The sequence below is a fragment of the Pleurodeles waltl genome, chromosome 2_1 (genome assembly GCF_031143425.1).
Source record: "Pleurodeles waltl isolate 20211129_DDA chromosome 2_1, aPleWal1.hap1.20221129, whole genome shotgun sequence".
Classification (NCBI taxonomy): domain Eukaryota; kingdom Metazoa; phylum Chordata; class Amphibia; order Caudata; family Salamandridae; genus Pleurodeles; species Pleurodeles waltl.
Genome location: NC_090438.1, coordinates 685,093,356 through 685,116,913, shown reverse-complemented (window position 1 = coordinate 685,116,913; position 23,558 = coordinate 685,093,356). Strand labels below are relative to the sequence as shown.

General features: G+C 47.9%; 1 protein-coding gene across 6 annotated transcripts in view; it reads right to left on the bottom strand.

Annotated features, from left to right (window-relative positions):
* COBL (cordon-bleu WH2 repeat protein) overlaps positions 1 to 23,558 on the bottom strand; it is an 890,550-nt gene that overhangs the window by 621,004 nt on the left and 245,988 nt on the right. Inside the window, exon 1 of one of the 6 annotated variants that reach the window (XM_069216732.1) lies at positions 9,999 to 10,221. The exons of the other annotated variants lie outside the window; for them this stretch is intronic. The gene's annotated coding sequence lies outside the window, so the exon portion shown is untranslated. Of the gene's footprint in view, positions 1 to 9,998; positions 10,222 to 23,558 lie in introns of those variants that run through there. 6 annotated transcript variants of the gene reach the window in all.

The window sequence follows — 23,558 nt, the reverse complement described above, 5'->3', positions numbered from 1 at the left end:
CATTCTTGACAGTGAACTCTCCATGAAATGCTAGGCCAACCCCATTTTCTCAACCTGCTCCACAAGCGCCGCAAGATCTTTAAGTGGCTTCCCATCAGCACGAGGAAGACAGTAACACAGGCCCTCATCACCAGCCAACTGGACTACAGCAACACACTCTACGCAGGCACCACCACCAAAGTCATGCAAAGATTCCAGATGAGCCAGAATGCAGCTGCCAGACTGATCCTCAACCTGCCCAGGTCTGAGAAGATGCCATTTCAAGCTCCTGACCCTTGCCTACAAAGCCCTCCATAACCAAAGACCCGCCTCCTGAATCACCGCCTTCACCTCCACCAACTGACCAGGAACTGCCCTCAGCACACATCGCTCATGCAAAGATGCCACACATACGCCACTGTCGCGCCGAAGGACGCTCGTTCTCCCACCTCGCTGCCAAAGCCTAGAACTCCCTACCCTCCACCTCTGCACCGCACCCTCACTGACCCAAGTCAGAAAGGGACTGAGAACCTCGTTTTTTGAATAAGCACCTGAAGCAAGGGCCTTGATACCCACTCCGGTGACAAGCAGCGCTTTATAAATAACACCTGACTGATTGATTGATAACAACTCTTCACAACGTTGTTTGGTAGATTATTCAGCACTTCTGGTGGGCAATTCATTGGAGATCTACTTTGTTTTTTTCACGGCCTCTGTCATGCATATGACAAGCAGGTTCTTTTTGCGCACTTCACTGTCATGTATTATCCACTGCTGATTGGTTTGTTTCTGACAAAGAATTTTGTATGCGTTTCAGTCATAATAAAGAAACAGCGTCACTGTGCAGTATTTAGAACAAGATAATCATCATCTTTTGAGAATAACGCCCACGTGCAAAACAAAAGAAAACATAAGTGCAAAGTGAAAAAAGATGACTTGGCAAAATAAAAGAAAGTCATCAATAAAAAATAAAACTCTGCAATTTTATTTGTCCTTCTGGGCATGTTTTTGACAGCCACATGCCTTCTGTTTGCAGGGCACTAGAAGTTAAAAAGAACAAAATAGTATCTCAATCACATCGGGAGCAGTGGGTAGGCACTGATTAAGTGGAATCAATCAGTGTTTGGTCCCTGCTCCACACAGAGGAATGGAAATGATGGCCGACCTGCAGTGAAGAAATACGAGCCTTTAAAGCAGAGTGCCATGCAAACCAACAAATGGTAAGCAGCAGGCGAGCTCCAAGCCCTTCGTTGTACACAACAGAGTCTTGCAAGCTAGACGAATGTGCTAGCACATGCACTTGCAGGCTCGACCCTAAAAAGTAGAACACGTGGCACTATTTTATGAAAAGGTGAGAGAAACAGTTCAACCTTCCCAGGCTGATATACCTATGATCACTCGAAACGAACTATGCAAAGCCCTAATTAGGAACCCAATCTCTAGTTTAGGCTTGAGACAGCCCTACTTCTCACATGAACTGATTTCTAGATTAACTCACGTGTTTACTATGTACAACAAGTGATTAATGTAATTCCCAAATATTTAGGCACCAGAACCATCTCTTTCAAGCACCAACATCTCTTATGTAAAGTTCTGCTGAACATCCCCACTTTCTGTTTTGTCTTTATGGAGCATTGTGTTAAAGCATTAATTAGCTTTGGAAACACAAGGAGGTTTGAAAGCTAATGGCCATATTAACTTGCGATAGCAGACACAATTCATACATTTGAAGAACTAACAGGGGTGAGTTTCAGCGTATATTTTATTGTAGAATAATTATTTCCATAGCCTGTTCCATGAGAGAAGTCAATGAATATATCAACTTACCTCGCCAGGATTACACATTCCCTATCTCAACATGAGGCAAATGTATATTTTCCTGTATCTTATACATCTAATGTTCCAGGAAAGTGTGCATTGTGTTCCAGCAATCTTTCATTTCGCCTCCTTATGGGGACCTGAGATGACCTAAACAGAAACTGCACCAGATGGGCTTTGGCTTAGTGCAGTATTTGTTGTTTCAGGATCAAAACCATAGATCCTCTTAAACACCCATACCACAGTAGTACCACACTGAAAATCCAGTGGCATTTATGGCCTGATTCAAGAAAGGCAAGGTAAAAAGCCAAAAAATAGCCAAAAATTACCCTAAAGGACTATTCCGGAAGTACCTTTCTTACTTTTAAAAATTATCAGTGTACTCTTGGAACTCCACAGTGTTCACAGTTTTCCAGGAGTACTCGTAAGAGTAGTATCTATGATTACTGAAATTCCACCAACTGAAAATAGAAATGTGGGACAAAAACACAATAGCGCTTCTAAAGTTTGGTTCAACTGTTGGAAAAATATTTTACATGTTGCAGAAACCTTTCCCCTAAATACTGGATGGAGGTGTTCCCTCCACGTTCCCTGTCTTGAAATGAACTTACCTTTGCCTTTATTATAATGAAATTTGCATGTTAACAATGTAGCAAAATACCTGCAATTGTTAACAAATTTCCACAAATGTACGAATTCCTGTATGTTCATCAACTTCTATAGTTGGACTCACTATTGGAAACCCCACAAACCATACCCCTGAAAAAAAAATTATGAATGCTCGAATTCTTTCCTTCTGGTTGAGTTTTTTTATTTTCACTAAGTCACTTGGGGCCTGATTGCGACCTTGGTGAATAGGATACCCCATACTCCATCACAAATGTGACGGATATCCCGTCCGCCGTATTACAAGTTCCATTATCCTATGGAACTTGTAAAATGGCGGGTGGGATATCCATCACGTTTGTGACTGAGTATCCCATCTGCCAAGGTTGTAATAAGGCCCCAAGTATGTGAAAAATACCAGCATTCCTGATTGTGTGATTCAGGATTCAGAATTTCTGTGTGCTAAGTAAAAAATCGTTCACATCTTAGTTGAAGCTAAAGGCCTCATTACGAGTCTGGCAGTCTCTTGACCGCCCGACTTCTGGTGGTGTACGCTGCCAAATGCGGTGGTCCGAATGCCACATTATGGCCGCGGCGGTTGTGCCGCAGTCGGACCACCAGCAAGGCCAGAATTTGTTGTTCCGGTGGTCTGAAGGTCATGGAGGTCCAAGTCCGCCAGGGCAGCACTGCAAGCAGTGATGCCCTAGGGATTACGACTACGTTCTCCGCCAGCCTTTTCATGGCTGGTAACACCGCCATGAAAAGGCTGGCAGAGAACAAGTGCATGGGCCCCAGGGGGGTCCCTGCACTGCCTATGCACTAGGCATGGGCAGTGCAGGGCCCCCCTAGCCTGCACCATCGCAATGCTCACTTTCTGCTTTGCAGACAGTGAACATTGCAAAGATGCTGGCGCACCCTGCATCCTACAGCATTGCTGCCGGCTTGATTACAAGCCGGTGACAATGCTGTAGAGTGTTTCCCGCTAGGCCAGCAGGTGGAAAATCTGGTTTCAGCTCGGCGACCTAGTGGGAAACTCATATTGGGCCCAGCAGAGAGGAAGCCACTGTGGTGGCAACCTACCTGTCGGAAGATCGGCAGACTGCCAAGACCGTCCCCTGAACTCATAATAAGGACCAAAGTGTGCAAAGCAGTTTGTGAATCAGGGACTCCGTTTTCTGATCACCCTATGGTACTATGTGCTCGCTGAAATGTGATTACACGTTTTTATTGTATAGCCATATACCAATATGTTCCTATTAATACATACAACTGTTACAGTAAATTATAAGGAGTTTCCATTTGAGTTAATGAACATCGTGATGCACTACATGTGACTAAATCTCAGTTTACAGTTATGCGTCAGTATCTAGTTCCTGACCTAATAATATTAGACAGAAGCTCATGTACTATACAACACCTGCACCCTAGAACACTCTCCCTCCAAACATGTCTACCTGGAAACTTGTTGGATTTTTTTTTAAAACACAAAGTGCCCTGTTTACATATATGTGCTGTCATTTACTCTTGCAGTACTTCTGTCTTACTAATGAATTCCAAGGGTAAGCCAGGATGGCTGAATTCCAGGAGCAAGACAAGAGTAAATCAAAGCAAACTCTTTGCCAATCATTTTTTTTGTTTGTTGAGACATTATGGATGTGTTGACAGTTCCACATGTTCCATGACTTCATCGCCCACCCTCAAATTAAAAGTGAACGACTAGAAACCACCCTCAAAATTCACCCTACCCCACCAATTGTGAACAATGCAAGTGAACAAAAGTGAGAACACAATTCATAAATGTACTCCTTCCATTTTAACCTTGAGCTCCGCTGCACAACCTAAATGCTAATATACTACACATTAACTGTACAACGTATAGTTTGTTATATTCTGCTGCATAGTAGAAAATCAATAAATAGGTGAAAATGTAAATTCTGATCAGGAAGTATTTGTTCTGCATCCCTTCTCTACGCGCCATTTTGGTTGACGAGATTGACAGAGATTTGCTTTCAAAGTAATCAATTTTTGCAATTAGGTTTACCAAGTGACAAATACTTTCTACCCTGACATATTTCCCATAAAGAAAGAGGGTATCACATTTAATGATAAAAATGTAAATTCTGAGATGGTATACCCAACAACACAAAACCACAAAAGCTAATTTGACTAACAACTTGTTTAAAGGATGACTACATGACAGAGAGTTGGAAAATTGAAGAAACACTTTATTGGCATGAAGGCTGATGTAGAATACATTGGTGGGTGTAAATGGGGTGATTGATTTGAATATTGAACTCCACAGACTTCCTTAAGGTTTCCATTCATTAAGCATCTTTTGCTGTATGTCAAAAATATACAAGCAACCACTACTGGGAGAGAAAACTGACTAAAATCGTACCAGTCTGTGAAGAGGATGCAATAAGAGGAGGCAAGGAAAATGAAAGAATTAACTTTCTCTAATAACAATGAATAAGTATTTATAAAGCACACAGTGACCAAAATATTTCCTGGTGCTGCGGGAGCACTGTAAAACGCTCAATATTACAGGGCGGATTTGCAGTCATAAAACCCATTACATTTTGCAGCAGCAAGATGCTCAACTGTGGAAGAGGCCGTGCGAGTGAGATATTTTTGGAGCCCAATGTCTTAATCTGGAATGCCTTTACATGGGTAATACATAACAGTCATAGCTGCAATGCCCCTGGTACCTAGGTAGTAATACGTCTCCCCAAGGCCATATTGTTTTACGCTCAAATTTTAGCCTTAACTATATTTTACAAATTCAACTCCTTTTCTCCAAACACCAGCTTATACCTTTTGAAAATACACACATTTTCAGCTTGAATTCACACTTTACAAGTTTGTTACACATATTAATTCAACAAAGCAGAAGCGTTTAATGTAGTAGACTGGTCTGCACACAGGAGAGCTACTAACAAGTAACTGGAGAGCAACCAGTGGCTCACCCTTCTCTTTTTTTGGCCACAGGGAAAATATTTTACCCTTAGAGAAACTCTTCCTCCTATACCTCCTCTATGCTTGAAGGTAATCAATTTCTCCACACTCATGGAAGAGGTATACACTTTAGTAAACCCATTAAGCCTGTCAGGATTTCCTTTGTGAATTCATGGCAGGTGTAAATAAAGGAATTTATTTACCATAAAAACGAATTTACTGTACAAATTGGCTTTGTGCTCCCTTTAACCTTGTGGTAGCAGAAATGCTATTGCGATCCCTGACATCACATTGATTATCTATATGTGACAATCTTCGCATTTTGGCAATTTAAGTACTAATAGATTGTTGTAAAGTGGTGCACTGAAAGCTCCTATTCACTGTAGGCTAGAGAAGTAAAGTGTGGCGGTATAGCCTTGAAACTTCATGTAGAATCAATTAATTCAATTCTGAGTGATTTTTTTGTGGTGTTAATAGTTTGCACTAAAATGACAAAAGATTTCTGAAGAGAAATGTTTTAAATGTTACATGCAAAAGTCAAAAATGCAGTTCTACATTATACTTAATGTAATGTATTAGCAGAGTTATTTCATTTTAAATCTACTGTAACATGAATACTGACAAAGCTTATTAATGTTGAATTCATAATTTGAATGTTATATGTGCCTTATTTTGCATAAATGAATGTGCCATTTAATTCACTTTGCTTTGCTTAAGTGAGGTCTGCAAGGCCCTCATTCCTAACTGTGCAGAAAATGTTTAGTCATTCTTCCAAATGGACATTCTTTTCAGACTTTACTCCCATGAAATGCTAGCTCAGTAATAGATGTCCTTTTACTTTACACATAGTGAACCTGAGAAACTAACCTTGAGCCTAGTACATTCACGAACTGTGGAAGTAAATTGTCTACATTTGTTTCAACCCATTTGGATGATCTAAGATGGATGCCTTACTTGTGTCAGTAGTGGGAACCTTCACTGGTGTTGCAGTTCCATGTTGCATGACGAACTTTGATTGGACAAATAAACCTTCCGAGGTATGTGAAGTAATGGATAAGCAAATCATCTTACACTAAGGACTTTAATATACAGTTCTCCTGTTGGACTTTGGTCAGTCTGCTCCATTCCACCCTTCTTGCTGAATCCCCTTGGACTCTAAGTGATACAGACCTCTCTACCTTTACCCTTTAGTCCAATGCGTTGCTGAGACTTAGAATTTTTCCCTTGCCCGAGAAGAAGACTCTTGATCAAGCTTCTCACATGCTGACACCTTCCCTTTTTACTTACATTTTGCCTTTTGACCCAGATGTCTTTTTTCCAAATTCTTTCATCCTTTTCCTTTTCACTCTATGGCCATGTGTGTTTTTTCCCAGAACATGTTAACTTTTGACTTGCTAATCTCTAAGTTTTCCCTTGCCCTAGCTAGCTAAACTTAGATGACTTTCAAATAAAAGGACAGGACAGCGCTTGTTTTCTCTTTATCAGAGTATCCTTCTGATGTGTTGTATTGCTTTTGCAGAATGCTTGGTCTGTTTGATGTTAGTTTGTTTGAATCTTTTCCATCTCCGTGGTCAACCCATGGTGATTCTGTATCTTTATAACGTTGTTTGAGGATTGTCCCATGACTTTGAGTCTGAGCTTATAATAAAACCCCTTAACTTTATTTCAGACTGGAGTTTTCCTTGTGTAACCACATGGGTCATACGGTTAGATTGTGCTGTATAAAGTTTTTACCTCACTATTTCTCCACCCCTTCGTATTGGGGACCTTGTTTACAGCATAACCTAAGGAAAGAAATGCTTTAACAAGCTTTTGTAGTTGTGGCCACCATAATGAGGCACAATACTCCAGGTCAGACATCATCAGGAAAATGTACTTTGAAGTGGGGTAACACAATCTTGAACGCCCCACACACTAGTTTCTCCTCAGCCTAGAACAAACCAGTGTTCACCCCACCTACTTCCCATAGACTTGTGAGATTGTTTACTTCAGTGGGGTCCTCTGGTTTGATAACTTTAACATCCAGGTCACTGTTAAAATACCTTTGGAGGCCATTATCCACCATTACTGGTCCCCATTGTTTATTGTCCTAAATGAATGAAGGTGGCTGTACTAAATCACAACTGCCACTTTCCTGGCCACTCTTCCAGCATTTTTAAGCCAATTTCAATGTTAATTTTGCTACAGAGTTTCAGCCTCTTGGGTGTGTCGAGGTCACCTGCAGGCAGAAATCTACTGCAGAGACAAAGTATTGTCTTTTCTCAAAAAGGGCCACACCCGACATCTTCTTGACAAGTAACAGTGTGTACCAGCTGCTTTCTTTTAGACAAAATTGTAGCAATAGAAGGCTTGTTTGGAAAACAATCAAAAGGCAACTATTTTTTTAGATCTCCGGACAAAGACAAAACATAAATCTGTTCTGAGGTTTTAGTATTTCCCAAATCAAGTAAAAACCCACAGCACACATAGCAGTGCAGTACTGAAAATGTTAACAAAATTACTAAGGGCCCGAATTAGATAGAAATCTAAATCCCATAGGAAACAATGGGATTTATACTCCTGCAAACGGCTTATCCGTCACCGTTGTGACACAGTAACCCCTCCAACGAAATCTAAATCAGGCCCTTAATGTTTTGAAATGTTTCATGCCAGTGATGATTTATTATATCTTACAGGAAAGGAAACACAATGACTGTTTCTTTGAACAAAAAATGAAATGTCTATATTTCTATTTAACCCACCGCTAACTGTCAATGTTTCAACCTTAACAGTTATGCATTCACAGGTAGCACAAGGACAACCCTAAGTGCCAATACACAAAGATGTGTGTGTGAATCAGGCCCCTACTCTAGTAGTTCTCCTGGTTTACATCTGAATTACAGAAGCAAGCCAATGGAAACGCAGGAGAAACCCTGCTTAGTCCTGGAAACCAGAATTCAGTCGGGAGCGTTAAAAGCGCAAGCCACGCCTACTCATGGCAAAATCTTTTTCAGTCAGGTACAATGAGGATAGGTTAGATTTTCAAATCAGCCACATGACTGAATAACACTGGTGCTTAAAAGAGGGGGTTAGGAACTTTTTTTTGTGATTCATCACAAGGTCTCCCTCGGAAATGGGGGTCAGCAGGTGTGTAATACACACCTGTGTGTGTCCAGCCAGTTTGCAGCCAAGCTTTTCAACAATACCTCCCTTTAATCACAACAGCGCCTACGAGCCTTTGCGCTATGCACGGTGACTCCATCCATCGCTCTGGCTCCCGGGTCCCCTAGTCACATCTCGGTCGGTTTTGTTTGAAAACAGTCACTCTAATCTCTAAGTCCGGTTAACGCCCCCTTCAGCTCTTTGTTTGCCCCTGATTGCAATCACTTGCCCCAGACGGGGGTCGGGCTGGCTGCTCTGCCTCTGTCAGGCCTCTGCCCTCTGTGCACGGCGGCGACACCTGCTTTTTAGCGTCTGTCTGCAGTGAGCCACCAGAGTCGGTCGCCGGTGGCGCCGCCGCCTCCATAAACTGCTTTAATAAATATCCTGGGATGTGTCCCATCTGGTCCCAGTGCCTTAACTAGCTCAGGTTGTGCACACTCCTGCAAAATTAATTACTCTGAGGATGAGCTCCCAACCCCTCTTCTCAGCGCCTACCAACAGCACACCTGCTGGCGCTCGTCATCAAGCCCTATTATGAATAAAGAATACATATTTATTCCAACCATTCCGCTTTCTTCACGTCACTCTAAACATTATCGGTGTTTTCCATTCACATCAGGCCGATAACTTCGACAAACGTCCCGTTTCTACTCATTATCGAGCATATCAGACACAATAAATAATCAAGGTTTTATGACAAACTTAATGCTAAGCTTTTATACCACAAAAACAGACACTTAGCGAGTTTCTAAGCGCTACCAGCGTAAGCACATGAACGAGGTAAGGTGCAAAACAGTGAAGTGATATAGTGACATGCCCAAGATCACACACTATGGTCAAGCGGAGTGTCGAGAGCTGAACACTAGCCTCTTTGTTCCACATTGGACAATGTACCTAATCACTCGAGAAAAATCTAATTCTTACGCCGTCCAAAATGTTTACACGATTTTGTAAATGCTTTTCAGTGCCAGCTCTGTAACCAAGGGCGAGAAAGTTATTTTGCAATAAAGAAACAAATTTTTTTAATACAAGACATTTGTAGAACAGGCCATATTATCGAAACGCAAAATTCCATTCTAAACTAAACACGAACATCCCAAATAGCCGTTAACAATTGGAAGGCTCAAATACGTCAGAAGAAGTTTAAATAAACCAAAATATACTGCAACAATGTGGATTTATTACAACGACGAAATATGGAGAAGGATGTTGTTCAACATTTTGTAGATAAGCAACAAGTTCCACATGTATCTGTTGTACGTACACAGCAGCGCTGCTGTCCTCATCCATTATGGACAAAAGTATGTCTTCTGTAAATCACAATACGCCCAAATGTATAGCTTGTTTTACTCCCTATAAACACGCAAAAACTCAGGTAACTGGCGCGCGACTGTGCATGGTCAAAGCACGCACATCCGACCAGGGCAGCGGTTAGTGCAACCCCTTGGTGACAGGGAACGGCCAGGTAGCTCGGCAGGTTAAATCAACAGCTAACTCACCGAGTCGGGTTTGTGTAAATCCGGGAGCGTGCTCCTGAGTTCCGAGTTTGCTTTTCGCGGTCACAAGATTACACAAGGAGGGAGCCCTGCGAGCTCTTTCCGTGTGGGGGAGCCGGGCCCGTGTGTGTGTCGCCGGAGCAGGATGCGGTGTGTACCTGGCGCAGCCCTCCGGCCCTCCACCTCTCCCGGTTACTCATTAATGGGGCTGATCCCGGCCCGTCAGCATTCCACGTCCCTCCCGGGGCTCCGGCTGCGCGTCGATGCCACGGCAGGGAGAAAGCGCATTTACATTAAGCCTGGCACACACTGCCAGCGGGCTGCAATTGCATAACCCGCTTCTGTGCGCAAGTTAAGTTCAGAATGATCAGGGCAGTAGAAAAGATTCCAGAGGCCCGGGGCTCTCATGGCCTGGTTGGATAGGATAAAACCACCACTAACTGGGGTGCAGTGGGCCCTGGTGCCACTGCACCTGCTGCACTATTCATATCCAGGCCCACACAGACTTACATATGCGATTAAGGTAGTGTTTATCAGGAAATGTAACATTACCCACGTTTTTTTTTTTTTAAGATTATTGTTGGATTTATACCATATATATTTGTGGTTGCCGCTATACAAACGCGAAGGTTATTATTTATGAACTAGGTTCAACGCCACACAAAACCCGACATATGGCCATAAGTACACATGCACGTCAGAATTAACGTTCCTGCCTGGGGTGACAACGAGCTTTTGTAGTGCGGACTCACCAGGTACACTGAAGTTTATCTCAGAAAATAAATAAAGCCGCGTGACATGCTCGACGGTCCGTGGAAGCTCCTGGTCCCACAAGAACCTCGGAGATATTCGTAAATGTTGGTGTCTTCACTAGTTAATAATTGTGTGGCTCCTCGTGTTTATCTTGGAATGTGTAACCATTGCTGAATGCGGTGGGCTCAGTGCCAGAGGCGGGAAAGCCGTAAAGTGACAGTGCTGCTACATTTGTTTGCAAGAGCGAAGGGCCCGAACGATTCTTCCTGAGCCGGTCGCCGGTGCTGCTGAGTTTAGAAAAAAAGATTCCATGAATCTGATTCTATCCCATGTCTCTTTTATCCACCCCCCTCCACTTCTTGTCTCTTTCTCTCACTCTAGCGTGTCTTTTTCATGTTCCTTTCCCCTCTTTGCAATTGTTTTCTTACCTTTCTCTTCCCCCTATTTGTCCTTCCCAAATTTAATGATGAAAAGTCAGTATCGGTCTTCAAAATAGGCACTGGCACAAATTAAGAATTGAGTCAGTGTCTGTGACATTAGGAATTTCAACCACTGTACAGTCAGCAGGTTTTCCGATACACACGTCTACACCTATTAACTTCCAGTCCAAGCCCTTCCTCATCTCACTGGATTGCCCTGAACCTCTTGTGGAGTGGCCAAGATCATATTTCTGCTCTGAATTAAAAAGATATGTCGTGGGTGTCTTTCTTGAAATATTCAGAACTCACCTGCTGTTGCCATTGCTCTGTTTTGCCTAATAACAGCAGCAAACTATTTCAAACGTCTTCTATTGCCAACTTTAGATCAACTTTTTTGAGTTTCTGCACAACATTTCTTGTATGTTGCTTATATCCATATTTTCCTGTTCTTCACCTTTGATTAGCATTCTTATTATTTTTATGGATCTAACATTGATTTACGTAGTGTAAACTCCACCCAATGGGATTCCCAGTTGAACCTCAGAAGTAAGAACTTAGGAAACCAAGGAAACAGTGTATAGAACAAAGGATGCACTCCACCAATACAATGTATGGTACATAAGAATAAAAGGCAGAAATTATGTCTAAGAGGCTGCTCCTCCATTAGGGCGGAGGAGCGCCCACCCACCAGCTGCAAAATCTTTACCAGAAATCGATAATAAACTGAGTTTATTATTGTTTTCTGGTAAAGGGGCGGGGCCACCGGGGGCAACAAAATTGCCGGGCTGGAGAGAGCAGGCACAGGCTCCCAGTCTGCCTGGGAGCACCCTGGCTGGGCACTCCCAGCCAATCCTGCTGCTGCTCTGAGCAGCGTCAGGATTGGCCGCAGGGCAGGCTGGGAGCTTGTGCCTGCAGCACCTGTGACGAAGCAGAGGAGACAGAGGAGCGGAGCGGCGCATGTCGTTCAGGTAAGTCAATCAATCACTGCATTTGTAAAGCGCGCTACATACCCGCGAGGGTCTCCAGGCGCTGGGGAGGGGGGGTGCTACTGGTCGAAGAGCCAGGTCTTGAGGAGTCTTCTGAAGGCCAGCAGGTCCTGGGTCTGTCGTAGGATGGTGGGGAGAGTGTTCCAGGTCTTGGCGGCGAGGTAGGAGAAGGATCTGCCGCCAGCGGTGGTTTTTCGGATGCGGGGGACTGTGGCAAGGGCGAGGTTGGCTGAGCGGAGGCTTCGGATGGGGGTGTGGAAGCTGAGTCGGTTGTTGAGGTAGGTGGGTCCGGTGTTGTGCAGTGCTTTGTGTGCGTGGATCAGGAGCTTGAAGGTGATCCTTTTGTTGACGGGGAGCCAGTGCAGGCCTCTCAGGTGGAGTGTGATGTGGCTGCGGCGGGGGACATCGAGGATGAGTCGGGCCGAGGGGTTCTGGATGCGTTGGAGTCGTCTCAGGAGCTTGTTTGTAATTCCTGAGTAGAGGGCGTTCCCGTAGTCGAGTCTGTTGGTGATGAGGGCCTGGGTAACAGTTTTTCTCGTGTCAAGGGGGATCCATTTGAAGATCCTGCGGAGCATACGGAGGGTGTTGAAGCAGGACGCAGAGACGGCGTTCACTTGCCTGGTCATGGAGAGAGTGGAGTCGAGGATGACCCCCAGGTTGCGTGCGTGGTCCGTGGGTTCCGGGGCTGTGCCTAGTGACGTGGGCCACCAAGAGTCGTCCCAGGCTGATGGGGTGGGTCCGAGAATGAGGACCTCCGTCTTGTCTGAGTTCAGCTTCAGTCTGCTGTCCTTCATCCAGTCCGCTACGGCCTACATTCCTCAGTGGAGGTTAGCTGTGGCGATGTGGGGACCTTCGGTGTGGGATATGATCAGCTGGGTGTCGTCGGCGTAGGAGATGATGTTGAGGTTGTGTTGTCGTGCGACGTGGGCGAGGGGGGCCATGTACATATTGAACAGTGTCGGGCTGAGGGAGGATCCCTGTGGGACGCCGCAGATGATCTCGGTGGTTTTAGAGCGGAAGGGTGGGAGGCGGACGCTCTATGTTCTGCCGGAGAGGAAGGATGTGGTCCAGGCCAGGGCCTTCTCTTGGATACCGGCGTCATGGAGGCGTGCTGATAGGGTGCGGTGGCAGACCGTGTCAAAGGCTGCTGATAGGTCCAGGAGTATGAGGGCGGCTGTTTCTCCTTTGTCCATCAGAGTCTGGATGTCGTCAGTGGCGGCGATAAGGGCGGTCTCGGTGCTGTGGTTACTGCGAAAACCAGATTGGGAAGGGTCCAGGATGTTGTTGACTTTGAGGTAGCGGGTCAGCTGTTTGTTGACAATCTTCACGGTCCCTTTTGCCAGGAAAGGGAGCAGGGAGATGGGCCGGAAGTTCTTGAGGTCCTTGGGGTCCGCCTTAGGCTTCTTCAGAAGGGCGTTGATCTCGGCGTGCTTCCAGCTTTCTGGGAAGGTTGCTGTCTCAAAGGAACAGTTGATTGTTTTCCGGAGGCGGGGCGTGATGGCTGCGCTGGCTTTGTTGAAGACGTGGTGAGGGCAGGGGTCCGATGGGGATCCGGAGTGGATGGAGTTCATGGTTTTGATGGTGTCTTCGTCGCTGACGCTGGACCAGACGGTCAGGCGACTGGTGCGAGTGGTAGTCGCAGGGGTGGTGGACTCGGTGGTGGGTGCGGGGGGGTTGGGGTTGAAGCTGTCATGGATGTCGGTGATCTTGCGGTGGAAGAAGGTGCACAGGTCTTGAGATGGCGGGATGTCGTTGGTGATGGAGCTGGGGTTGGAGAGTTCTTTCACGATGCTGAAGAGCTCTTTGGTGTTGTGTGCGTTGTTGTCTAGGCGGTCCTTGAAGGCGGTCTTCTTGGCGGTCCTGATGAGTTGGTGATGTCTGCGGATGGCGCTCTTGAGGGCTGTGTGGTTGTCTGGTGTTCGGTCGTGGAGCCATTTCTTCTCCAGCTTCCGACAGGTGTGCTTGGAGATCCAGAGGTCCTCGGTGAACCAGGCGGCTTTCTTGTTGGTGTGGTTGGTTGTAAAGGTCTTGAGAGGGGCGAGGGTTGGCGCAGTCGTTGATCCACTGTGTGAGGTTGGTCGCGGCGGTGTCTGGGTCGGTGGGGTCGGTGGGTGGTCTCAGGGCGAGGGCGGTAGTCAGTTGGTCCTCGGTGACCTTGCCCCAGCAGCGGCGTGGTAGCTGTTGGGTGCGGTGGTGTGTGGTGGGTTTTCTGAAGGTGAAGTGGACGCATCTGTGGTCGGTCCAGTATGGTTCGGTGGTGTGGTTGAAGGAGACGTGGGGGCTTGCGGAGAAGATGGGGTTGAGCGTGTGTCCAGCGGCGTGAGTGGATGTCGTTACGAGCTGTTTGAGTCTGAGGTTGGCAAGGTTGTCGATCAGGGCGGTGGAGTTGGCGTCGTTGTTGTTCTCGAGGTGGAAGTTCAGGTCCCCGAGGAGGATGTAGTCCGTGGAAGCGAGGGCGTGGGTGCTGATGAGGTCGGCGATGGTGTCACTGAACTGTGGGCGGGGTCCGGGAGGTCTGTAGATGAGAGTTCCTCTGAGGGTGGTATTGGGGTCGGTGTGGATCTGGAAGTGCATGTGCTCGGCAGTGGTGAGGGTGTCATCGGTGTTCGTTGAGATTTTGATGGAGTCTTTGTGGATGATGGCGATTCCTCCTCCCACTCCGTTGGTGCGGTCTCTGCGGGAGATCTTGTAGCCCTCTGGGATGGCTATGGCGATGTCTGGTGCTGAGGTGGCGTTCAGCCGGGTCTCCGTCAGGAAGGCGACGTCGGGGGCGGTGGAGTCTAGGAGGTCCCAAAGTTCGATGGCGTGCTTGCGAGCGGAGCAGGTGTTGAGGAGGATTCAGCGGAGGTGGTTGGGTTCTCTGGCTGGTGGTGTGGAGGGTTGGATGCTGGTGAATCTGCAGTTCCAGCAGGTGAAAGGCCCCTGGGTGCGTTTCGGGGTGGCCCGGTAGCAGGGGTGGTCTCGTCTGGTGTTGAGTGCGTGGAGGGTGCTTGCGTCGTAGTGCAGTCTGGCGTTGCGGGGGTGTGGGTTCCAGGGGTTCTGGTGCTGGGTGCGGTCCAGGCACGGACGGGCGCAGACGGGCTTGCCTTAGGCGCGCCCCGCTTCGCGGCCTCCATATGAGGGTAGAGGGAGGGAGGAGCAGCTGGGAGGTGGGAGCGGGGCGGCCAATGGGAGTGAAGGGGGCGGGGCAGCAGGGGCTCAGCAGCAAGGGAAAAACCCAGGGAAAAACCCGGGGAAAAAACGGCGGGAAAAGACAGCGGGAGAGGGACAACAGAGCACAGGGGTACAGAAAGCAAAACACAGGGGCACAGAATGAAAAAACGAAGTGGCACAGAAGCCAAGCGCAGGGGTACAGAAAAAAGGGAGCGAGTAGTCAGGCGGCAAAAGAGGCAACGGAGGTTGAACCCACAGGGGGCTGCGTGGCAGATGGGGGGAGCGACCTGCCTGGTGACAGGGTCAAAGGTTGTTCTCTACCACCGCTTCGTGGCCTCCATATGAGGGCAGAGGGAGGGAGGGAGGAGCAACTGGGAGGTGGGAACGGGGCGGCCAATGGGAGTGAAGGGGGCAGGCAGCAGGGGCTCAGCAGCAAGGGAAAAACCCGGGGAAAAACCCAGGGGAAAACCCGGGGGAAAAACGGCCGGAAACGACGGCGGGAGATGGACAACAGAGCACAGGGGTACAGAAAGCAAAACACAGGGGCACAGAATGAAAAAACGAAGTGGCACAGAAGCCAAGCGCAGGGGTACAGAAAAAAGGGGAGCGAGTAGTCAGGCGGCAAAAGCGGCAACGGAGGTTCAACCCACAGGGGGCTGCGTGTCAGATGGGGGGAGCGACCTGCCTGGTGACAGGGTCAAAGGTCGCTCTCTACCACCGCTTCGCGGCCTCCATATGAGGGCAGAGGGAGGGAGGAGCAGCTGGGAGGTGGGAGCGGGGCGGCCAATGGGAGTGAAGGGGCGGGGCAGCAGGGGCTCAGCAGCAAGGGAAAAACCCGGGGAAAAACCCGGGGGAAAACCAGGGGAAAAAACGGTGGGAAAAGACAGCGGGAGAGGGACAACAGAGCACAGGGGTACAGAAAGCTAAACACAGGGGCACAGAATGAAAAAACGAAGTGGCACAGAAGCCAAGAGCAGAGGTACAGAAAAAAGGGAGCGAGTAGTCAGGCGGCAAAAGCGGCAACGGAGGTTCAACCCACAAGGGGCTGCGTGGCAGATGGGGGGAGCGACCTGCCTGGTGACAGGGTCAAAGGTCACTCAACAGGGTCAAAGGTCGCTAAGTGGTTTTATTTATTTATTTATAATATTTTTATGTTTATTCCCCCCTCCATGCGCCCCTTGCCCCTTCCGTGCCCCGCGAGCCGCAACTATGTCTCACAAGCAATGGCTTACATCTGTTGTTCATAAGGAGTGCTTAATTTGTAAAAGGCTATATGCTTGGGTCTAAAACTTTGCTCAGATGCCAGCTGTCGGCGATACAGAATGGCAGGGGTGCCGAATACTTCTGAAGTCTTTTTAATGCACGACCAGACACTCCCTGCCCATTTATCTCACTCTTGCTGGTCCCTGCTTTCTCAATTTGTCAATGTTTCTATCTTTCTCCTCCTCCTTCGTTTCCTCTTTGTCTTTTTCTGTCTCTTGCCCTGAGTCTGATAAATAAGTGCCAGTTCCCAAAACGAGGTCCGGGGGACCCCACCTGGAAGCACCGACTCAAATACAGAATAGGGTATGTCTATAATCAAAGGTTAAAATCAGACATCAGAAGCAAGATGGAGAGATGCTGGAGAAAGCTAATTCGATAGTGGGTACAAGTCTATCAGGGCACTACAGGAACATAACACAAAACAAGGAAATCTCCGAAGCAGTGGACTACATTTGTATGTCATAGAGAAAGCTCGAAGAATAGGAGCTGGCAACGGAAATGTAGACATACTTTGGAGGGAATTTCATCTGAAAGGTGAAGAAAATTTTCGAGGAGCATGTTTTTTTTTTTTGAAGAAGTCCTCCATGTGGCAAATGGGGGTTGTTTCTTATTTTTAGCGATCATTACTGGGCAATTAGAGGTAGTTTGTTAGATGCTTAGCTAGGACTTCATATCTGAAAGGACTCAAAGTGCAATACTTAACTTCATACTATGCTGCTTTAGTTACAAGGCTGTTCAGCATGAAACCTTCTATTTCTGAACTCCTACCCATTTCCAGAGGACAACGAAGCCTCATGGGTCTGAACTCTTTACTAATTGGGTTCTCCAAACTTAGCACATCTCTTGTTGAGAAACAGTGCGTCTGCGGGGCGAGACTCGTACCTGAAACTTCTTGCCCGCTAAGTATTAGAACTGATATCACCTTCCTTGGCATCAGGAAGCATCTGAATCCCCACTTCTTCTGTCTCTTCTGCAGTTAATGCATCCTGAATCCCCCCAAAAAAAGCTACACATTGTTTAATAAAAAATAATATGTTGTCCCTGTTACACCACCTTTTTACAATACATATTCTTGCAAAGATATTCAGTAAAGTCTCTAAGGTTATTCTTTAGCACCAGGGTTGTACATTGTTATTCTGCTTGGAAGCTCAAGCAAGGTATTTCAACAAGCAACATAATAAAGTTTATAGAGATTGCACCTTGGTCTTAGCAAGGAGTGACCTTCCCCTGAGATAAAGCAAATTAATAATAATTTTAGAGATTTAGCAATTCTCTCGAAAATCTGCTGGTAAACTGACTTTCAATTAATTAATTAGAGTAACAGAGAGATACATTGGTGACTGCACCCTTTTGTGTTCCACTTGGGTTAATAGTATGCCAAAGAGCTTTCTCAAGGAGTGGTACAATTGTATAAAGTTTTGAATTAGATGTTCAGTTTGTAGCAATATCATGGGATCCAAGATTTTGGTATGCTAGTTCAGTCCAAGGTTTTCGTCATCATTCAGTCATCCTCCGAACCCAGGTGCATCTTGTCAATGCTACTTATTATTTGAATGCTATATTGTAACTGTGAATTTTTGTTGGTCTAAGTAAAATACCCTAATATCTTTTGGTACAACTATGCGATACAAGACTGTAAAATAACTATAATTAAATACTTTTAAAACTAATGTTCACATTCTTAACTGCATTTAGAGCCTAATCACTGTGGCACTATTACATTTGTGTTGTTTTTAGTTTAAATATGTGTTTTATAAGAGGGTGTGGCTTGCAGCCGGGCAACGTGGCCGCATAACTAAGGGGCTCTCTCATCGCTGCGGATATCGCCCCTGAAATCCGCACATAAATCCTGCCATGTCGGAGGCTAATGGCGGAGCTGTAGTCTGTGCTCTTCGGGACCTGGCCGGTGAGGGTCGGGGGTGCCGCAGTGGCCTGGGGCTCGTAATGGAGAAAGAGCTGCAAGCATCGCGCAAAGAAAATACGGTGGGCGGAGGCAGAGCGGCCTGCCAGAAGAGTGGGGCGGCCCGGGGACTGCGCCTGTCTCCCCGCGTGGCACAGCTGGAAGGCTGGGAGGGTGCAGGCTGAGCAGCGGCCTGGAAGCGAGATGGGCTGTGCCCGGCTCGCTGCGCGGTCCCCCCCGGGCGTGAAGGACTCGGGGCCAGCGACGCGGCCCACCAGGAGATCACGATTGGGAGATGTGGGGCGGGGCCGTGCGGCCGGGTCGGAGCGAAGAGGCCTGGAGGGTCATCTGGGCACTTAGAGTAATGAAGAGGCCCCGAGGAGCCACTAAATTAATACACGAAGGGCCTAGAGACAGCGCCTGCGAGAGCCAAGAGGAGGACTGGGCCGTCGGGAACCCAGGAACCTCCGGCGGCCGGCCACAGTGAGAGCTGTGGGAGGAGGCCCAAGTAGGCCACAGGGAGCGGCACACATGACTAAGCCCGCCGAAAGTGCAGAACAGGTAGGGCGGCGACAATGATGAAGCCATGGACACAGCCTGAACAGACCCTCCGGGACCCAGGAGAAGTACTGGTGGAATGGCGACTCTCACAGCTGAGGCCCGGATGGTAATGCCCCTCCCCCATGTATAACCCTCATCAACATTAGATAACCCCCCACGGCTGACTGGATCTCGGGTGCCCCGGCAGAGTAGCAGTAGGAGTCCGGCGGGGTGGATGGAGGTTCCAGACAGGGAAACTGGTATAACGGATACCACCTGGAGGGCTCGGGGGCCCTGTGTGGTGCAAGGAGGGGGCAGAAACAATGGGACTCAATAAGGGCCTGGGAGGCGCGCAGGCCTCTATCCCACTGCGCACAACTGAAGCCGAGAAGGCCCACCCGCACTAGGCGCAGAGACTGGAGGGGGCCAAATGGAGCCGAATCCATCACTCCGGAAGATCATGAATACCATGCAATCGCTCAGGATTTGGAACTGAAACTGGACGCATTCACGGTGGATGTCAATTTTCTTAGAGCAGATCTTCGGAAAGTCACACATAAGGTCACGTAAATCCACAGACTACAGATGGCAACCAAAAGACTGGAAGATCAGGTGAAGGTGCTCACAAAACACCACGCCGCAGTCACAGCAAAACTGGAGGACCAAGAAGGACTGACTTGACGCAACAACATTCGTGTTACAGGTGTTACGGAAATGGCAGGAGGGCCCAGTGTGATACTCCTTATGGAGGACCTCATCCTGCACACCCAGTGCCCAAAGAGATTGTCCAACTACTTCTGTATAGAAAGTGCTCACAGAGTGCCGGCCTGACAGCCGCCGACTGAGCACCAATGCAAACACTTATTGCCAGAGTCTTCAATTACAGAGACCGGGACGCAATTCTACAAACGTCCCACACGAAAGGAGGCATTCAATACGAAAATGCGACTATCCGTCAGGAGGGAGGAAACACCAGGAAATAAACATTGGCCAGCGCAAAATGTCAGACCCGACGCTTATCAGACTCAGAGATGGGACCGGTCACTGGAGGGTCCGTAGAGGACTGAAATAGAAACCTAGGAGAGACCTAGGTGACACGGGGAGGAGAGAACAGCACCTTGGGTGAGACACAAAGATGCAATACAATGCCTACCAACGAACTGATGATTCACCCTCATGATGACAGGGGAAGTGTAACTCAGGAGAGACTATCATATATGCTGCCATGGCAGTGTTTGCCCACCCACTGTTGAGTGTTCAAGTTTTGGGGTGGCAGGCACTATGCCAGTTTCCGCAGTAGGTAATTGGGGACCTGTATAGCAGGGTGGCTGGGAGGGGAGGTAGGAATTATTTGGGGAGTTTGTTTGACTGTATAGTGCATGCCAGTTGACTTGCAGTGGCATGCATGGAGTAGGAGAAGTATGGTGGTGCGGAATGTCTGAGAGAGGTATGAATGGTCCCCTAGGGAATGGTTTCCCAGGGACAAGGGAATGGACACATTATCTTTGATGTAAGACTTGGAAACGGTGACACAGTGGTTGGTGCGTGTCTGGTCTTGGAACGTGCAAAGGCTAGGGAGCAAGATTAAATGTACAGTAGTACTGCAGTATCACTGACGCCACTCCCCGGAGGTGGTCCTGTTGCAGGAAACTCATCTGCCAGGGAATTGCTATAAGGACCTGGGAAAGTTTTGGTATACCTTGGTGGCACATGCTGGATTTTCGATGGACGCCAGAGGGGTAGGGATCCTGCCAAAAAATTCCTGGCCTTACACGCTCATCCACACATGGGCGGACTCCCTCGGGTGCTACATGACAGTCACGGGGAGCTAGGAGGGTATGACTCTCATCCTACATTCACTTTATATCTGACCACACCTGCACGGTACGACTTTTCCAGACATTGGCGCACAGCTTTGGAGGTGCCGTCCAGGGTCTTAGTCCTGGGGGGTGATTTTAACGCAGTGAGAGACCCCGGGAAAGACTCATTGAGCAACCGGTTGTCCTCAACAGAGGTGGGTCATTTGCAGTCCGTTGTAGACGCTCTGGGCCTGCTGGACATGTGGCGCACACAACATCCACACCTACAGGAATACACTTACTACTCAGCTCTGCATGGGAGTTTCTCCTGCATTGATCATATTTACACACACCAACATCACAAGGGCCTACTCTTTGATGCGAGTCACGGGACTATAAGGATCTTGGACCACTCACCAGCGAGGGTGACTCTGAGGCGGTCGACACGGGGCCAGGTGTTAGCACCCAGTTTGGACACATGGTATCTGAAGGAGGTAGAGATACAGAAGAGGCTTAGGGAGGGAGCAGATTTTTACTTGTAGAAAAATAATGGCACAGTGGCTTCTAGTTGCGTCCTGTGGGAACCCTTTCAGACAGAGATCCGAGGGCAGGCTCAGGCTCTGATTGGGGGGGAAAGAAGAAAGAAAAGAAAATACAGTTTGAAGCCTTAGAAAGGGACATACGGATGCTTACGGACTGTCTCCCAACAGATACTAGCCCAGAACTACAGCGCAGCCTGCAGACGAAGCAGGCGGAGCTGAGGGACCTGCCAGAGGATAGAGCCGGACAATACGCCCAAGTTACACAGAGGCAGTTATATGACACCGGTAACCAAGCGAATAAGCTCTTAGCATGGTTGGACAGGAGAGATCAGAACAGGAGGTAGGTGCGAGAGGTAGTGAAAGAGAAGGGAGCGATACCGCGGACTAGTGTGTCTATAGCAGAAACCTTCGCCTCTTACTATGAGCGTCTCTACACTTCTGGGGTGACTGTGACAGACTCAGATTGTGATGATTCCCTAGGAGACATCGACCTAGAGACCCTAACCACTGACGATAAGGCATCCCTGGAGGAGGACCTGACAACAGAGGAGGTGGGGCAGGCAATCAGCCCATTGCAGTCTGTCAAGGCCCTGGGGCCCAACGGACTTCCAGTCAAACTGTATAAGGGGTTTGTTGGCACAGTAGTTGACCACCTGACGGATATGTACCAAAACTCTCTGACAGTCCATAGACTCTTGGTGGACCAACGTACAGCCAGGATTGTAGTCTTCCACAAGAAAGGGAAGCCACCAGTTGAATGTGGGTCATACCGACTAATATCCCTCCTAAATGTGGAGGTGAAGGTATTGTCGAAATTCCTGGCAAATAGATTACAGAGGGTCACCTCCTCAATTTTCCACCCTGATCAATTGGGCTTTAGGCCCCCACAGAAGCTCAGGCTCTCCCTGTACAGGGTGCTTCATATGACGCAGCCCCCAGGGAGTGCCCCGGCGGCACTCCTAGTGTTAGATGCCAGAATGGCATTCAGCAGAATTGAATGGAGCTACATGTTTGCGGCGCTGCAGAAGATGGGCTTCGGACCATGATTCTAAGGTGGGTGAAACTCCTGTATCAGGAACCCCTGGCAAGAGTGAGAGTCAACGGTACAGTTTCTCGCATGTTTGCCCTTCAGAAGGGCACATGCAGGGGTGTCCTTTGTCCCTGTTGTTGTTTGCGCTGTCACTGGAGCCGTTGGCAGCTTGGGTTTGGCAAGATCCCCTGATCAGAGGGATTCCGGGCACAGAAGAATGGGAGGAGCGCTTTCTCGCTGTACGTAGACAATGTGATCTTACATGTAACGGACAAGTCCCTCACAATTCACAGACTTCTGAAAATGTTCCAGATCTTTGGGGAACATTCGGGATATTGCATTAAATGGGACAAGTCTCTCGTCTACCCATTTGTAGGAGGTGTGCCCAGACTAATTTGCCGCTGCGAGATACATGTTGAAGCAGAGGGATTTAAATATCTTGGGATATGTGTCACACAGGACCCAAATTAATTCTTCCATCGGAATCAGCTGAAGAGACTGCAGACAGCTGTGGCCCATTGCAGAAACCATTCGCTTGCACTCATGGGCAGAGTGACGTCGTATAAAATGATGACTCTACCCAGCCTATTGTACATTTTTCAGAACACACCTTTCCCGTTGCTGGCTGAGACATTTTCGAAAATTAATCAAGCAGTACATACAATGTTATGGGCCAGGGGTGCCCCACGAATCACACTGCGGAAGCTCCACAGGGGAGTTTATGACAGGAACATAGCAGTCCCAGATGTACTCCTACTATTGGGCGACGCAGCTGGTAGTGATAAACGACTGGGCATTCACAGATCAAGCAGAACCAGCCTACCGAACTGAGAGGGCAGCCATGGGCACCAGGGGGTATGAGAGGGCCTTATACAGCAGCAGACGAGACCAGGCTCTACCGACACACATTCGGAAGTTGTTACAAGCCTGGACAGATGCAAATTGTTACTTCGGAGGGAGAGGGACGCTCACGGCACGAACCCCACTCTGGAACAGGGACCTCCTACGGGAGGAGGGTAGTCAGAAGGGCTTCTCTAAATGGGCACTGATCGGGTACAGAACACTTGGGAGACATATGGAGAAACAACGTTCTTGTCTTGTTTGAGACATTGCAGCAGGAATATGAACTGGCAGGGTCTGAACGGTACAGATACTCACAATTGGGCCACACATTCCGA